A 13,945-nucleotide genomic window follows, 5' to 3' on the forward strand; every position below is an offset into this window, starting at 1 on the left:
TTCCACAAAGTAGAAGCAAATCCACCTCAGGATGTCACCAGGATAGAGACGTTCAGGAAGGACTGAGCACTGGGTACTACTCATGCACAGACAAGTAATTTCCACTGATTAATAAACAAGAGCCACTTTGCTGATGGAACATGACCTCTTTGGCAAAATGGGAAGTTTTTCAAAAGATATTTGATTCAGTCAAAAACACGTTTGCTTTCTAACTGAGAAAAAGAAAACCATTTATTTTCCCCAAATTTCAAAATCCAGTTTCAATAGGGGAAAAAAAATGTATTGATGTTTGCCATAACAACAACAAAAAATAGTTTCTCCAACTTACCAGCACACTTTCATCTTTAGCATCAGCCTGCTAAGCAAAGCCTCCCAGTGTGGGCTTTGGGAGCTTTATCCCTTCACGGGCCTGTGGCATGAGCATTTACCACCACGGGATGCAGCTGTGCAGAACAGCCTCTCTCCCTTCCCTCATGCAAATGGCAGCTGCAAAAGCCACTGCTTGCACATCATATCCATCAGGCACTGTGTTGAAACTCACTGCACCTGATCCCTAATTACTGGAGATTTGTTTTCATCCTTCTCCATAAACCATAAAAATAAGAAAATAGCTAGTGCTAAATCTACAGTACAGTGCTGTCACTTTCTATGGTATGTAGGTCTTTGCTGACACAAAAGTATTCTTTAGGGGATGCTTAAAATTTCTGTATGTAAAATGGCTGAGAAAATTCAGATTAAACTGTCTTTTGCTCCATTTTCTTTTTAAAACATTTATGTTGAAGCCATTTTAAATTCTTCATCCTGACACATCTAGCTTTTATAAAGAAATCAAGCATTATAAGCTCTCTGGGAAGTTTTCTCCCCCTTTCTCAGCCAGTGCAACTGATCCCTGGAGAAACTCTTTCCCAACATCTTGATTTCCATCCCCTCTCATCTCACATTCTAAGGCTGCTTTAGTTCTGTTTCAGTGACTGCAGTCCCAGCATACGACCTTCTAAAGGCACAAGGACTAAAGGAACTCAAGTCACCAGGAGAGCCGGAGGATGAGTGTGGTCCTTTGGACAAGCCTCACAGCTCTAATGACAAAGGATTCACCTTGCTCTCAGATGCTCACACCCAGCAGCTGTCTTCAGGTGAAAAATAACCTCTCATTGACAGTTATTACAAAAATTAATGGCACTTACAAGTAATTGAAATCTCAACAAAATGGTATTTAGGCAGAAAAAAAGAGTCGTGAATTATAACAAGTCAGGGCACGTCTGTATGACACAGGGTAGGGGCAGGCAGAAATACCCAGCCTAGCTCTGAATTTCCAATGACTGCGCACGCTTCCGACCAGGCAGGTGTCCTGCTCCCAGTGTCACAAAGTGGCCCTTCAAAAGAGGAACTGGAAAGAGAGGAATATGAATTTTTTAAAAGCTCTGGAAAAGCAAAGCATTGGCAATCCAGGACTAGAAGCATCCCACTCCACAATATCGCCCGTTCAATGACTGCAATGTTTACAACCTATACAAAATCAAAGCATTTTGTCTGGAATGAAGACAAAACAAAATATTTTTTTTTTTTTTTTAATTTTCAGCAAGAAAATTCCTCAAGAAATCAGTTCAGCATTGATCTGGCCTGATCTGACTGGTTTTCTGCCAGTCCCACTAAATCAGTTACTCCTACTGCCCCAAATGGGACTGCACCAAGAAAACGGCAGACACAGTTCTAGCCCAGTCAATACGGGATGGCTCTTGTTCTCACGCGCGCTGGCACGCTCCAGACTGCCACGAATAAGGAGCAGATGGAGGTGTAGATTGCACTGTGTAGAACTCAAAATACATTTTTGGAGATCCAAAACACAGTAGTCTCTGGAGATTCCAATTACATATAAGAAATTGTTAAGTTCCAGTCAAATTCTAAAAATACGCCATCTTTACTGACAAGCAAATGTATTATAAGTTTATATTTAGCTCTTGTTCACATTCAGAGTGACTGCTGCTGTATTTTATGTGACAACAGGGAAACCATTGTGTTTGACCATGTACTGGGATAGATGTCACAAAACTAATTCATCAGAGATTTTAGGGACAGCTAGAAAAAAAGATTAAAAAAAGGACAGATCGTGTACAAAACCAGATACGCTGTTAATTACCATATATGTACTATTTACCAAGCAAATAAACGACCCAGCGAGTCAGATCTAGGACTTGCTGAGTCAGATGTATTATCTACTGAATCAGAAACACCATCTCTTCAAACAGAAACACAGTTTCTTAAACTAGAGGCTATATATTGCCTTTTATGTCATATATTATAACATGATGAACTATACTAGATCTATGCCAGCTGAAGACAACATCCCAGGACACAAAAGCTGCGGTATGAGTCAGTAACTGAAAGAACCAAAGTGATGCTTTAATAAACAAGCAAAGATCAAATAATATTCAGAAGGAAGTAATCCATTGAACATGTAGTGGAACCACCACGCAAGATTATGGACACCAGACCTATAAGCACCTTGACAAATTACATAAAGAGCCTCAAGAATGATTTATGATTATGGAAAAGAACCTGCTTTATTAATGAGACACCAAGAAATCTAATCTATTTTGCTCATCCAAAAGAAAGATAATAGTCTAAAACTTATCTAATAGGGGAGATTTCAGAGTGCGAATGGAACTTTGACAAGGACATAGAAATACAGAGTGGTTGAAAGTTAGAAATAAGGTACAAACTTCAAAGGATTTATTTAACCATCAGAACCCTGCTACTAGAGGAAATGGTTATTCTTCATCAACTGAAGTCTTAAGAAGTTTAAAAATGTAGAGGTTTAAAAGTGTGGAAGCTTAAAAATTATGTTCTAGATTAACCTTAAGTCATGTGTGAGAGGTACGAAGCCTGTGGTCTATAGTAGGGAGGACACCAGATGATGTGTTCTGGTTTTAGAGTCTACATATCTACAGATGCCACACAAGCACATAATTGTCAAATTCTTATGAAGTGAATCTTGCTGTGCCTACATTAACACACACGGGAACCAAGAACATAGACCATTCCATCTGCTGTATGTTAACATACTGAACCTTACAACACACACAGGGTAGTAAACCTGTCAGCTATTTATTGGAAGACTATTCTGAAACTCCATACAGCCTCCTGCTACGATTGAGGAACAAGTCAAAGCAGCTCTTCTCTCAAATAACTGGGAAGGTTTGGATTTGATATAAACCCATCCCATTCTCCAAGGAAGCTGCAGACATGGGACTGAACTTTTGAGAACTCAGGACTATATTCTAATCCTCATCCTATTACTGATTTCCTACACAATTGGCCTAAATTTCATTCTCTCGTTGTACTTTGTTTCCTGGTCCATAAAAGAGGACTAGTGGTACTTTGAGCACCCAGCAAAATAAAATGGTATCTGTGACCCAAATGTGCTGTGTTAGTATTAAACAGGGAGTCATCATCTCTGGTAGAAAGAAAAGCCTTACAGTGCATGTTTCTGTGTCGACCAACACAGCCAAGGCAGGTGGGTACCCTTAGCTCTGAACGGAATGATGACAGGTGGAGTCAGGAGCGTCACAACATGTTCCCAGAAACAGCCATCCTTGGCTGGCTCTGCTTTTCAGCACTAAAAAGCCTAATCAAAGAATGTTGTTACTCACTCAGCCTGCACAAGGCACCGGCAGCAGGGAAGAGGTGGCCTGTTCCCAAACACATATGGCTGTTTTGTAATCCAGCCTAAGCACAACATCTACCATTCTACAGCACTTGGAAAAGCTGGTACTGCTGTTGTATAGCGTGGGAAAGCAAGTAATCATATGTGCATGTGAAATGTACTAAACACAAGGAACAGATCTACAATATAAAACAAGAAAAAGCATGTCCTATCCCAAATCTCACCATCTCCAACCTGAAAAATATCCTAAAATGGAGGGACACTGCACAGCTAGTGGAAAAAGCTGTCTGTCTGATACTCATCTAGCAGTGACTGAGAGAGGAAGCATGGCTGCAGGACAGCACTCTCGGCAGTACACCAAGGAGACAGAATCTTCCGCTTTCCGTCTGGGCTTTCACAACCAGTGATCTGAACTCTGTGTTTTCTCAGAGACACCTTTAGCTGATTCACATTGAGACCCAGCTCCAGCATCCTCCTCTGGATACACAGCGGCTGTGCAGCAGCGTGGGCACAAAAAAGGACCATGCGAACTGTCCACTGGGAAAAAAGGCAGATATAATAAGGTGCACATGGAAGACAAAGATAAGGCGACAGACCCTGCTGGATGGAGCTCCCCCAGTGAGCTCTGTGTGCAGCTCAGGGACACTGCACAGGCCTGAACGTGGAGGGTTAGTGGGTGTCCCGTGGCCATCGCAGCAGCCTGCAGTGGCAGGGGGTTCTGCTGAAGGCAGGGCCACCAGCACAGGCCCTGCAAAGTCAAGGAACTACAAATGACCACCAAAAGTCCACCAGCTCAATGCGAGCTGCCACCATGGCTTGCTGCTGGAGAGGAGGGCCTTGCCTGGGGCTCAGCATCAGCACCTCACTGCAAACATCCCCCCAAAATGTCAATAATTTGTATGGGTTTTCTTGCTTGGAAAAACAAACAACTCCTGAGTTCTTATAAGCACAAGTGCCACAAAGGATAATAAACGCCAGAAGTGGTTACAAAACGGAGGCCCTCACAATGATTTCCTTTCAGTCATAACTGATTATATCCACAGAACAGAATCCCAAGACATCGCTAATGATAGTAGACTCAGTCAGTATGTGAAATGCTATGAGACTTTGTGAATTAAACCCCATTATTGTCCTAAATTATAGATAAATTTCTCCCTTTCCTTGGTGATATGCAACATATTTTTTCTTCAGGGCAGTTAGATGATGTCAGCACAAATTACTGCTTTCCACACAGTGCAGATGATAGAACCGGAGGCATTAAAGGAGCTTACAAAAACCAAATCTGAAGAGACAGAAGGAACTGCTTCCTTTGATTTGGAAATAACAAATTTTGCTGTGGCATGCTGGGTAGGGCAAAAGAAAAAAATCCTAAATTTGGGACGCTGATAAAGCTGCAAAAGCTTCACACACTTAAACATCAAAATTTGAGTTTGGATTCTTGCTCTAAATTACAAAAAAACAATGGAAGTGCCTGTCTTTAGATGCCCCCATTAAATATATATTGATGTGTAATACCAAGATAACAGGTTATTATTTAACTAACTAGGAAGCTCTACTTTCAGCTTGGAAAAAAAATGAATATACAATGTCATCTAGGGTGTTTTTCTAAACGGTTTCCTGTACTTTTAGTTTTTCCTTGTAGACCAAAGCTGAAGGAATGGCAGAGGAAATTGTAGAGGTTACATGTTTGAGAAAGGTTCACAAGTTCTACACGAGGCATGTTTTGCAGGAGGCAGTAGTAACTTTTACTAGATCAGTGATATAATCAGGAAAAAAACCCAAACAGGTTGTCAGGCATATGGCTCTATAACATTTTTTGTTAATTGATATACAGATACTTAATTTGCAAATCCAAGAGCAGGGAATTACTTCATTATCCTGCATAATTTTCCTTTATTACCATTTTATTATCGCACTGTGTGCACTAGCAGTCAAGCTCTTGGTTGCCACCTGCTGTTTCTTGGTTTACATTTCACCACGTTTATTAAAGGCCAGGCCATGACAAGGAGTCTTAAAGAACAGTTAGAACAGGCACAAATGCTGCTTTCACACACAACCTGCCAGAGACAGGTGGCTGAAAAAATTCTGGAAGGCTTTCTGAGCGAAATGCTGCCCAGCTATTCATATGGCAAGTGTGTGATGCCCTCTCAAACCCAAATGCAGAAAGTCCGGGTTTGGCAGTAGCAGATTCACTAGATTTGCTACGGATCGTTTTGTGACGACAGCATTGGTATGAAAGCTTTCCTAAGTCTGTTTTTCTTGTTGCCAGTTCTGCGCTAGACATCATGGTGACTGGCAGCACTCCCTGCTGTCACTCACCCCTGTCCTGTACCTTGATGTGCCCATGACTATACACAGATACTGCTCAGATTTCCACTTCAGCCCTGGCACCACGACCTTCCCCACCCACGACGGGGTTCCTGCCTCCCAGCTCTCTGCTCTGGTACCATAGCCCTGGGCTCCAAGCCTCCCAGTGCCTGCCGCTTCCCAGGCTAAGTGGGTATAAAGGCATCAAATTCAAATTATTAAGTTGGGTGCCTCTCTCTAAACAAAAGTTAAGGCTGTGCTGCATCTCCATATGTGAGACCTTTTCCTCCAGTGTTTTCAGTTCCACTCCTCTCTGCGCTGCATCAGGAACCAATCTGACTTGTACCCAAACAGCGTTTAAGTGAACGCAAGGGGAGACAATCATATTGAAGATTTTACGCTTATTGCACTCTCATATCTACAGAATCACATATCCTGTACATCTGCCCTGGCCACATTTCTCTATATTTAACATGGTTCAATTTTGAAGAGTTGAAAGAAGATCAGATACATCCATGTTATATATTAAATAACTTCCAAGCAAGTGCAGTTGACATTAAAATCACAGCAAGTGTTCAGCTCAGTTCCACCAAAAATAGGACCAAAGATCTTCTACTTTGAACTCCCACGCCTCTGCAGCCAACCGTTCTGGGGCTGCCTGTTTGATTCTTCTCAGAACCAGCCCACTGTCTGCACTCCCCCAGTTTCAGCATCTGCCAGGCAGCAGAAACAGCTGCCATTCCTGCTCTCTTATGTAAGTCTACACAGACTTCATCTTCATTCTCACCGCTCTGTGTAAACACCAGAAGGTTACAGCAATCCAAACAAATCCACACAGGAGAGACTTACAGGCGAGCCCTAACACTGGGCTTGCTGCTGGGCTAAGGCTGACTCCAAACAGGGATCTAGCTCCTACTCACAGCAGCCATTACAGAGTCAATCTCCAACAAAACTTTGTTAAACCTGAAACTGGATTTTATTTTCCATTATGCCCCTTCAAAACAATTAAAATAAAAAGGAATCTCACTAACAACCTCCTGTGCTGCACTGAGAGTCTGGGTATTTAAAAGTGCAGAAGCCTGAATACCAGAAGTCTAGCCAGTCCCCAACTCCTTAGCAGGCTTTTGCCAACTCTTAATGTGATTTTAATGATCTCACTTTGAGGTAGTGATGATGCAGGTTATTGCTCAAGACGTATTCATCACTCTAGACATATCTGGATCTTTGTCTTTAAGGAGAAAAAAAAAAGGGGGATTATGAAGATAAAAGAATGCTAATGATTGTTACTCCTGATGAAGCAGTGCTGCCAGGTCAGCTTCATGACAGAAAAACCCAGTATCCATTCCACTTGCTTGTTAAGGGCTTCCTGTGTTCTCATGATCCTTTTTCATTCCTTGCCATCCAAGCCCTTTACAAGCATTAGTTAATTCTTGGCAAACCCTTATCTTTGCTTTACACCTGGGGAAACTGGAGGACTGAGCAGAGATGGCATTAATCTAAATGCAGCCCTGGACTATATCAGTAGAGCTGAAAACAATGCGCATGTCTTTAGGCTCCCAGTCTTGTATCCTAAAGCCCTCTTTTTTCTGCACTGCTCAAACTTGCTCATTTTGAAATGCTGCAGTCCCAAATAAAACAGTCAATCTCAAACAGTACAATTGTCATTCACTCTTCTTCTACTCCTCCATTGGAAGCGATGTGCAATACAGACCTTTATTGCCTCTGTCATGAGTGTGAGAGAGGAACCATTGGACTCTGCCACAAACAGTTTGGGTTTGGTTTTTTTTCTGGCACACAAATTCTCTCTAATAACAGAAGAATAACCCACACATGCCAATGCCCCATCCTAAAGGCCCCAGTGTACAAAACAGCCAGTACCATCCTGGCATGAGCCCAACACAGCGACAGCAAGAAAGGAGGTAGCATTGCACAGGTCTGCCTCAGAGAAGAAGAGTGATGGTTAGAAATCAAGTAAAACTCTTCACAATTTTGCAGCGACATGTGCTCTGCACCACAGCACTCCTGGGTTTTCCAGATGACCGTGTATGCACCAGCAGCTTATCTATGCCTGTTAGGATCCTGCAGTATAGGGTGGCATCCTGAGAAGAAAAATCATTTTACTGCCAAAAATTCAGTAATCCTTCTAATACAGTTCTGTCGGGTGCAAAATTTGCCAGCCTCGTAGATAAATCTCACGTCACACTACAGCCTGAGCAGGATCTGCAGGTCTGGCCCTGCAACATTAGATTCCACACATAGTTTGAAAGTATTATTTGTGATTTATTCATAGCATCTACTTTTACTAGGTGGTAGAGCTTTTCTCAATAGCTTACTGATTACTGCAGAAAACAAAGTAGTAGTAAATAGTAATAAAATTTCAATCTGTTGAATAGTTGAATAGCCTTAGCACAGGCTGCTTACTCTTTACGGTCTTTACTCTTGGGATAGTTATGTTTCATTTCACAGGAATTTGGCAACCAGAGGAAACAGTTGTTTGCTATTGGATTTTGCTATAGGACATTACACACGTTTCAGCAGAAAGGTATAAACACCAAAAAAAGCTGGAAACAACTAATTGACCCTTAGGCTCATCTTGATAAAGGAGAATGAAGTGATTTGGATTAATAGGTGTAATTCTATTGAATCTAGAAAACATACCGTAAACACTAAAAACTTATAACTGGACCTTTACCAAGGGACGTAACACACACTGCCATTACATCAAAACTGGAAACTGGGCAAAAATTACAGTGATTTGGCAGGTAAGGAAGCACAGTTTCTGAATCAGAATAATGCAGCAAGGCAGACAAACATAAGATATAGAGCTTCCTACTCCTGGAATTTACATTTAGAGTTTTTACTATAAAAAGCAAGAGCACACAATACTGTTTACACTGTATATATGAGCACACCGGTATTGGCGGAGACGTGTTCTTAAACATCCACATATTTAGCACCTTTTTATTAATTTAATGCAAAATGCAGGCATTGCAAGAATGGTTACAGCTTCATTTACAATGTTTTCAAAGTATATATGATCGTCCACCAGTCATATACTGGGCAGTCAATAGCTTACCCTGCAATGAATCTCAAAGAATGTAAGAGGAAGCAAAAGAGACTGATCAAAATAAAAGCATCATCTCCAAAATAGCATAACCACCCTCAGCTGCTGCTTCTACTGTGCTTTCGAGAACTCTCTTGACTTGTTATGCTTATGCAGTCTGGAGCTTAAAGATATTGCTGATAATCAGTGAGCATTAGAGGCTTTAATATTGCTGACTTAAATACTCTACAAATAAACCCCACCTGCTAGCTCAGAAAGAATATGGAGACAGCTTCTGAAAATTAAGAAAGGGAAAGTATTGTTTTTCCAGGAGTGACTTTGTTGCCATCAGACATATTCCAGAGCAGAAAAGTGGCTTTTCATTGGTCCATAATCATTCAAATTTTGGCAATGAAAGCTGGATCACATACGTTGCTACTGAGTCATTTGTATGCGTCGTTTGTGTTATTAACATTGTCACAGTGCTATTAGTGGTGATGCTATGCAATGTTTTGTGGGTTTGGAGCAGATTCGAATGTGATGACATATCAGGCACCAACGTACAGTATCACCATTTGAAACCTTAAAGGAGTGTTATTTACCTGATAATTTGGTAGCATCCACAGCTCTGTTTCCCACTGTCATGTGCAAAAGCACAACGGTTATTATACCTTGCCTGAAGACAGCCTCTTACAAATACTTGTACTTATTGGTTAGAATCCATTTGGCAAGACACATGTAATTACAGAGGTGTTGTAGGAAATCGACTTTATGACATGATTTCACACACAAACATGATCCATCACCGTAAAGTAAGCCTCTGGATGAAAACCAGTTCTCCAGTATAAAGCACCTACTAATCCAAAAAATCTTTCTAAATTCCAAAGCTTTAGATTATAACAGACCAAATGTTCCATATATCCTTGCCCTTCCCACTGATTTCTACCAACTGTTTGCGTGAGGGCCTTGCTAGGCTTGCCCAGCTGACAGTTATCAGAACTACAGTAACACAGTTTTGTTTCGCCTTGCAGACTTTAAATCCAGACACACCGCAGCACTGTTAAATGAAGCTGCAGCAGTACAACTTAACCCAAAAACATTACTGCCTGAATGGCTGAGGTACCGATTCGGTGTGATTTTGGTATCACATTCCTAACAGAACTGTGAGTGTATTTGGAAGGGAAAAAACTTCAGTAATGTAGAATTTTAGCTCCAGTACAGCTGTACTAATGAGCTCATTTGGACAGTGGTGAGTAGGGAAAACTATGACTTTACCTGCAGGGAGCCATGTTGGATATTTGCAGAAGTTACCTGTAAGAAGTTCCATTTTTCAACTGGTCAGAGAGCAAAGCGTGCCTTGCTGCTGCTGAGATGAGTCAGGACATCGGCAGGTACCATGAAAGTTCACTCAGATGTAAGGTACTAGAAAAACAAAATTTGCCATTAGTTGACATTTTCTGTGGCAATTTTCAAGCAGAAAGTAACAGCTGTTCTGCTGGTGTAACAGTAATTCAGTCCTATGTATTCTGTAAAGCCAGTATTTAAGAAGTTGATCTGAAGTCCCTTATCGAATCGGTTTAGGCACCAGCTCAGCCCTGAACTTCATTTCAGTGCCACAACTACTAGAAACTAACTGTGGCTTTCCACCTGGAAGCATTTCTTTTTGCCACCATCTCCCTATACCTGCACATGTCTCATTAGGGAGACCAGCTGCACCCCAGGTTGCTTCCACTTTGGACTGACTGGTTCTTTCCTAATGCAAGTGGCAGCTTGAAATAACCAGGATAAATCCATAAAAGGGGACTGCCAGTTTTCCTGGGTGCTTAGACAGCTCACATTCCTCATGCACCTAAGAGCTCTAACACCCTAAGGCACCCAAAGCGTTATAGTGCCAGGAACAAAGCCCCAGGCAGCTCAGCCGATGGCTCTCCGCTGCTATTCCCATGCTTGCACAGTGCATTAACATGTAAATCCAGAATATCACATATGCTAATGTCTATTAAAAAGACCTGTCTTTTCAGGATCTCAACTTAATGAACAAATGAAATCCTGCAGCATCACTGTGGGGAAAGCGCTTGCATAGCACAAGTGATCAAAAAAGACCTTCAGTGACCTGTCAGAATGAATGAACACAAATAAATGGTGAAGGAAGAATATGACCAGAGAGAAGAAAACCAGCTGTGGTAATTCTGCCTGTCCACCTCAGCTTCAGCAGTAAAAATAGCGCAGTCAGTGAATGACTGGTGACCCTTTGGCTTTGGGATGGCTCAGTGCTTCGGTGAAGCAATCCCAGTCTGGTTTGTTATACCTCGAGCTGCTACTCGGCTCTCAGCATCAAGCAGCATAGATGGTCCAAGTGCAGTGACTTCACACGTCCGTCCATCCCTTCCTGTAACCACTGCAGAAGCACAGAGGCTGGGTTGGCAGATGGAAGATCTGCCTTTGAGGAGACATAGATGTCAGAAAGTGAAAAGAGAGAAACAGACGCAGTCTTTCTTCCCCAGCAGATGGGTACTTTGCTCAAACACACCCTTACTAACTGAAGGCACAGCTCCTTGAGAGCAATTCCCCTTACATTATGAAAGACAGCACTGCCCACCAGGCTTAAGTGAGAAGCAAGAAGTGGATGGCTCAGCCTAAACATTTTGTTGGGACATACCTCCTGGGGCTTGTGACCACTACAAGAGGGTTATTTTCTGTGGGAAAGCTTCATTTCTGCATGCTGCTCATTAAATGCTGGAGGAACGCAGAAAAATAGTGTTATATTTTCATGCAGTTAGTCTATTCACACGTACTCACTAGATCTGCACTGGCTTTTTTTATCCAGGTAGATGTCCCCACAATGACTGTTCTCCTGGCTGTCTCACTGAAACCATTCTCCCCCCCCTCAGTTCTCACACTGGTTTGAGGTAAGAATTCTGACACCCATTTAGAATCACAGAATGGTTTGGGTTGGAAGGGACCTTTAAAGGTCATCTAGTGCACCTCCCCTACAACAAGCAGGGACATCTTCAACTAGATCAGGTTGCTCAGAGCCCCGTCCAGCCTGGTCTTGAATGTTTCCAGAGATGGGGCATCTACCACCATTCTGGGCAACCTGGGCCAGCGTTTCACCACCCTCAGTGCAAAAAATTTCCTCTCTTTTGGTTTGAAATTATTACGCCTTGTCCTATCACTACAGGCCCTATTAAAAAGTCTGTCCCCATCTTCCTTACAAGCTCCCTTTAAGTATGGAAAGGCCACACTAAGGTCTCCTTGGAGCCTTCTCTTCTCCAGGCTAAACAACCCCAATTTAAATCAATTCCAGTGAACAGATACCAAATAAGAGGGAAAAGGAAGGGATGAAAGCACAAAAAAAAAAAGACTTCAAATAACACACAGAAACTAGCATAGGGGACCTCTGATACCAGGCTGGACCTGACCATTGAGATAAGCAACAAAACCAGTACATTTACATTGGTATGGCTAACAATAAGGCAATAGTGTGCTGTAAGAATTTTTGGAGTATACAGAAATCATCGAACATCAATTCCTACACAGTTAACAGAACTTTTTATCATCTGAGATGTTTGCATAGCATTAAGATGCAATAAATCCAAAGAAAGCGATCACATGTATATATATAAAAGTTTAGTAGTTATCAGAGATCAAAGTTTTCTATTTTTTGGAGTTGTAACCACTATAAAACCTGAGAGATTATATCTGAGGGTGTTATATTAAAGGTCTACTACAGGAAATTGTTTGAAATTTCAGGTGAAAAAAGATGAGAATGAACAAGCCAAACTTTTCGTGGTAAAAGGCTGTGAGCTTTTTAAAGAACTGCCAGGAATCCTCAGAGGAGGATATGGTATAGTTGACATACCTTGAGTTTCCAGAGTAAGGGAAGGCAACAGCACAAGCCACTTCATGAAAGCTGACTTATAACTGTCTGTTTTATACAGGTAGAAGTCAGTGAGTGCTTATCCATTTGTCTCACTGAATCCATCCTCCTACCCTAAAGAAATGAGCCAAAAATAATAAATAGACTGTTTAGAGGAGTTGCACATATTATAGACAGTACAATTACCAAAATTACAAATAGTTTCTTTATGTATTGTGCTACCTCTGATTGCAGCTCCTTTAAAGACAACAAAGATACCGGCCTATTTAGTGAAAAAAAGAAGGTGGCTAAAACATTCAGGGAAAAGCCAGTGAGTTGTTGAACAGCACCCTGACAGCTTGCCTAAAAACGGCAGCTAAAAACGGTGATCTTCCCCAAATAACCCCAGTCAGACGGCAACTGCACTAGATGCAGGAATCTGGTGTACTATGCTGGTAAATCAGGAATGCCTCCATCCCAGCCTACGGTGTCAGACTGTCAGGAGATGAGACAAGAGCAGAACTGCATCCTGTGGCCAGCTGAAGCAGAGAGGATCCTCAATATGGAGACTATGGAGATAAAACATTATTTAGAAAATTAGGACCTTTTTTCTTTTTTTCTATCCAGGGACTTCAGCCTGGCCCACAGTGCTTGCAGAGGGTATTTGAGATCTTATTTCCCCTTCCTTCTTAACAAATCTTCCCATGGCAAGTCCCAAAACACATGATACACTATACTCTGCTGAGCACTTCAGTTGTAAAAGAAGACTTCCACTGAATTCCTCTAATGCACCTCTGGAGTGTCCTTACAGCTACTGCTATTTCTTTCTTTAAAAATCCTGTCAAATGCTAATGATGACAAGTTCTCTGTTCCGCTCCCGCTGCTCTTAAAAAGCCTTTCTGGAGTTCTAGTTTAGAGAGAACACGTGTGGGCCTTGGAGTGGAAAAGGGTTGGCAGTAGGCAATCAACTTTGACACAGAAAATGACCCTCTCCTGGGGCTATAATTTATTCACATGTCTTTCACTAACAGGTCTAATGGCACAAAGTTATATCCAGCTCTTCCCAGACAGC

The sequence above is a fragment of the Columba livia genome, chromosome 11, assembly GCF_036013475.1.
Source record: "Columba livia isolate bColLiv1 breed racing homer chromosome 11, bColLiv1.pat.W.v2, whole genome shotgun sequence".
Lineage (NCBI taxonomy): Eukaryota > Metazoa > Chordata > Aves > Columbiformes > Columbidae > Columba > Columba livia.